Source organism: Triticum aestivum, chromosome 3D, assembly GCF_018294505.1.
Source record: "Triticum aestivum cultivar Chinese Spring chromosome 3D, IWGSC CS RefSeq v2.1, whole genome shotgun sequence".
NCBI lineage: Eukaryota > Viridiplantae > Streptophyta > Magnoliopsida > Poales > Poaceae > Triticum > Triticum aestivum.
This window is the reverse complement of record NC_057802.1, coordinates 6,754,167-6,759,544: the sequence shown is the minus strand read 5'-3', so window position 1 is coordinate 6,759,544 and position 5,378 is coordinate 6,754,167. Positions and strand designations below refer to the sequence as shown.

Below are 5,378 nucleotides of genomic sequence, written 5' to 3'. Positions count from 1 at the left end.
GGGCCCCACGTTGCTCCACCGACGTACTTCTTCCTCCTATATATACCTACGTACCCCCAAACTACTAGATACGGAGCCAAAAACCTAATTCCACCGCCGCAACGTTCTATACCCGTGAGATCCCATCTTGGGGCCTTTTCCGGAGCTCCGCCGGAGGGGGCATCGATCACGGAGGGCTTCTACATCAACACCATAGCCTCTCCGATGATGTGTGAGTAGTTTACCTCAGACCTTCGGGTCCATAGTTATTAGCTAGATGGCTACTTCTCTCTTTTTGGATCTCAATACAATGTTCTCCCCCTCTCTTGTGGAGATCTATTCGATGTAATCTTCTTTTGCGGTGTGTTTGTTGAGACTGATGAATTGTGGGTTTATGATCAAGTTTATCTATGAACAATATTTGAATCTCCTCTGAATTCTTTTATGTATGATTGGTTATCTTTGCAAGTCTCTTCGAATTATCAGTTTGGTTTGGCCTACTAGATTGATCTTTCTTGCAATGGGAGAAGTGCTTAGCTTTGGGTTCAATCTTGTGGTGTCCTTTCCCAGTGACAGTAGGGGCAGCAAGGCACGTATTGTATTGTTGCCATCGAGGATAACAAGATGGGGTTGATATCATATTCCATGAGTTTATCCCTCTACATCATGTCATCTTACTTAAAGTGTTACTCTGTTCTTATGAACTTAATACTCTAGATGCATGTTGGATAGCGGTCGATGTGTGGAGTAATAGTAGTAGATGTAGGCAGGAGTTGGTCTAGTTGTCTTGGACGTGATGCCTATATACATGATCATACCTAGATATTCTCATAACTATGCTCAATTCTATCAATTGCTCAACAGTAATTTGTTTACCCACCGTAATACGTATGCTCTCGAGAGAAGCCACTAGTGAAACCTATGGCCCCCGGGTCTATTTTCCATCATATTAATCTTACAACACTTAGTTATTCTATTTGCCTTTTATTTTACTTTGCATTTTTATCATAAAAATACCAAAAATATTATCTTATCATATCTATCAGATCTCACTCTCGTAAGTGACCGTGTAGGGATTGACAACCCCTTATCGCGTTGGTTGCGATGATTTATTTGTTTATGTAGGTGCGAGGGACTCGTGCGTGGTCTCCTACTGGATTGATACCTTGGTTCTCAAAAACTGAGGGAAATACTTATGCTGCTTTACTGCATCACCCTTTCCTCTTCAAGGGAAAACCAACGCAGTGCTCAAGAGGTAGCAGAGGCCACCGCCGCCTTGTGTGAATACTATGAAGAGAGACAAACCCAGGTAGGCAGGCACCATTGTATATAGTGGAGCGGGCTACCTTTTTCTCCATAAAAATCGTTTTATATTCTGTGTACGTGCCATTGAGCGATATAATTTTATTTAAAAATAACGCGCCAACGCATCAAGTCGAACTTTGTTTCGTGCACGCGTGGTACACAACCTCCGTAGGTAAACAACCGCTACACGCGTTCAAATTAGCACGTGGGCTGCCATTTCGTACAGAAATGAGCTTCACCGTGTACCCGCGTGGGTGTGGCTGGGCACGAAGCGTGAGTACGTGCACCTATTCTCTTCGTGTACGTACACCACCTACGTGGGGTTGTGTGAGACAGATACAAACATAGAGAGATATAGTGTGTGGGTTCGTGAGTGTTTTTTGGGGGGGTGTGAATCAAAAAATGTAACATATGCAATGTGTGTGAAAATAGAGTCCTGGATATATCATATATATAGAGGGGGCGATCACGAGAAGAGAGTGGAGGTATCATCGGCTTGAGGTATCCATAGAATCGAAGACAGGGATGATGTGTGTGTGTGTGTGGGGTGCGTGCGCGATCGATAAAGAGTGCCATCGAATTTGTGTGTGCCCACGTCAAAGATATAGGGTGGCTAGCCTAGTGGAACGTGAGAGGGGACAGGTGCAGTTTGTCTCTGTGGCATGGATACCTACCTACAGCGCTCGACTACCGGTGTGTGGTGGGGGAGGCCTTATTAACTATAGAGGTACAATGACTGGTATATGTGTGGAGGAGGAGAGAGGCCTACCTTATCTATTAAGGGAGATCGATCGACATCCATGCATATGTGTAGGAGAGGAATAAGGTTGGGAGAGAGACAGAGCTAGAGTGTTGGAGGGGGTGGTAGTGGAGTTGCTTCTAACAAATGGTGGTAGAGGCTTGCTAGACAAACGGAGGGCACGCCTGCAATATCAATAAGAGAGGGGATGGCTGCCTGTCTGTGCGCGTGCGTGTGAGAGACGGGTCAGGAGGCATGCATGAATGATGAGGGGGGGCGATATGGCTGTGGTAAGCAGACATAACTACATAGGAAGATCAATCGTCCTCTATCACAGAAAGGAGAGACATAACTTGTGAGGTACGTCGATCGATGGGTGGGGGGGAAATAGTTAAAGTCAACCTAGGTATATGTAGGGAGATCGATCGGTATACATGCATGTATGTGTTAGAAGCAAATAAGGCCAGGGGAGAAGGATAGAGAGAGAGGGATGCATCTAAGAGGTGGTGCGAGAGGCATACTATATCGAGGGGGAAGGAGTGTGCGAGTACGAGATCGATGAAAAGAGTGGTGGGAGTGAGGCATGGACGGTGAGAAGAGAAGAGGGGAAGCTTGTGTTTGTGGCAGGCACACCTGGCTAGAGAGGCATATCGATCGATGTGTGCCGTAAAGAAGGAGTTGGGGGGCCTACACACACCGTGGGTGAACGACCTAAAGTGAAAAGACGAATTTGCGTGATGGAGCTAGAGAATGTTGAGGGAGGGTGAGAGGGATGCGGGCGTGTGCATGCACGAGAGAATGTTAGCGCTAGCTACAAAGATAAGAGGATTGTGTGGGTGTAAAAGACGAATAGAGACCATAATTCATTATAAAAAACGAATTCGGATATTTGAAGAATTTATCATAGTGTTTTAAACCGACGCATGCGTGATTATATATAACGGTGATACACATGGTGTGGTTATGAACATGTTATACTACATATAATATATTTTTATCTCTACTCTTATAAAAAACAGAGTTGTTGATGATGGTGTGCCTGTCATCCTGCAATATAGGCCGTCCGATTTATATCTGGCGGATAGGAAAGAAACTATGGCAATTTTGAAAAAAGATACCCACACCCCTCTCCATATTTGCAAATAAGGCCTCCCCTTGATCATGTTGATGTTCCATGGAACGCATGGGCATCTTGCTAGTACTACATATAATATATAGAACATTGATTATAATTTGGGCTAATGTGTGGCTTTTGCATCTCAGAGCTAAATACTTGTCATAATATAGGGGGCGGGGCACTATACTTTGTGTGATAAACACGGTGTACGTATGGAACATGGTTTAGATTATGAATATATAGTTAGTACATCAAATGTACTATTATTTGGAATCAACATCAAGTGTATTCAAGAAATTGAATTCGAGTTCATATAGTACACACAGTTCATATCTATCTCTATAGTAATCATGTAGTGTGTTGTTCAGGTAATACACGAATGATGGTTAAAGTTGGCAACAATCATGATTGTAGATGCTTATTGAAATAGAGAAACGAATTCAAATTCAATTCAAATTGCAACGGTAGTATAGACATTTGGAATGCACTAAAATGTTGGCATGAATAGGTTACATGCATTATACAGCCAGTGAAAAAATTTAATTGGACATAACATGGATCCATACTCCCTTATGTGGCACAACACAGTTGCGGGACGTCACCAGCATCGTGCCAGTGTGAAATTTGCACCCCCGAAGTTTTGAAGAAGGTTTGGCATCGAGCCGGTGTGAAATTTGCACCCCTGAAGTTTTGAAGAAGGTTATTAACCGAGCATCGGTTTCTTTACCGCTTCCTCTTAATGCATAATAACAGTTCTCCTACTATCTTTCAAAAAAAGTTTTGAAGGTCTGCAGGAAGTCGAATATTCCCCTAGAGGGGAGGGAAGTCGGGGTGATTTTACAGGTCGCTATGAGAGTTTTTTTTTTGGCCCAATCAACCTAAACCAGTTTTTTCACAAAAGAAAGGGGGGCTTATTATATACTTCCTCGGTCCCAAAATAAGCTTGGAGAGCAGAGCACTCGGGCGCTTTAATTTAGGAGTTTCAACTTAACTAGCATATGTGCATTTGGGTTGTTGGCATATGTCGGCTACATACTGGATGCTTTTCCATCATTGTTCGACTTGCACAGAAACAATGGGTCCCTTCTGGTTTATTTTTCTCCCTCCAAGTTTGTTCTTCACTGTAATGTGTGTCAACTCAACAAGAGTGAGCACACCCTTCCTGCTGGTCTTCTTCAACCTTTGTCTGTTCCATTACAACCTGGGTCTTCTATTTCAATGGATTTTCTTGAGGCACTCCCCAAGTTTTATGGTTATAGCTCAATACTTGTGGTCGTGGACCGTTTCACTGGCTCATTTCATTCCTCTATCTCACCCTTTTAGTTGTATACCCTATCTTGTATCCAGTAGTAAGTCTACTCTTCTTACCCCCTCTCCTCTACCTTTTGTGGCCCATCTATTAGCTTTTTGACCATCTTTGAGTCATAGCGAGACGGCTCTATCTCTTTTCACAAGTACAGCCGTAAGTACAGTTGCGGGCGTCAACGATCAGCAGTACTGAGCTACGGAAAGTCTATCGAACTATAGCTACGGAAAGTCTATTGAAAGGACCTAATCAAAGGCTACTACAGCTATAACTGACCCGCCTATGGAATCTATTGGCTCGGCTGAACCGACATGAAATGAAAGAGAGGAAGGCGGAATTGGCAAATAGAGGGGGGATGTTCTCCGTGTCTTTTAGCCCTCACTAGATGACAACTTGCTTACTTTTCACTTCTTCTTAAGCTTGGCAGACTAGTTCCTGACTCACTTGATAGTGCGATGAGCTTACTTGCTCTAGTTCTATCCTCAGGATTTACTTACCTCAGTACCTAGCACCGAGGATCGATGTAATTTACTTTCAAAAAGATGTTGTTGATGCTAACACGCATATAAATAGATGTTCCCCACTGCTTGCTCCTCTTACCCGAATGGGGTTATATGCCTTAGTGAAACTCAGGGTAAAGTGGCAGAGGTATGACCTCGGGAAGAAAGAAAGATCGGGCGGGGAAAACAGGGTTCGAACCCGTGACTTCTGGCGTGACAGACCAGCACTCTAACCAACTGAGCTATTTCCCCCTTTCGTAACTACTGTCGATTCAACAGTCACCTACCGGTTACCTTTGTAACTATACCCAAAGTAGTTGTACAACAGAATGCCCTTCGCCTTTAGTACTTTTCTTATATATATTATGTTATATACTAATTGTGTCAAAGCAATAGAACTTATTGAAAAAAAAAACAAGCCCATCTTTCTCA

At 43.3% G+C, this 5,378-nt stretch overlaps 1 non-coding gene across 1 annotated transcript; it reads right to left on the bottom strand.

Moving 5' to 3' along the window:
- Positions 1-5,124: 5,124 nt before the first annotated feature.
- TRNAD-GUC (transfer RNA aspartic acid (anticodon GUC)) lies at positions 5,125-5,198 on the bottom strand. Its single transcript has one exon. It is a non-coding gene; the product is annotated as a tRNA-Asp (tRNA).
- Positions 5,199-5,378: the final 180 nt, after the last annotated feature.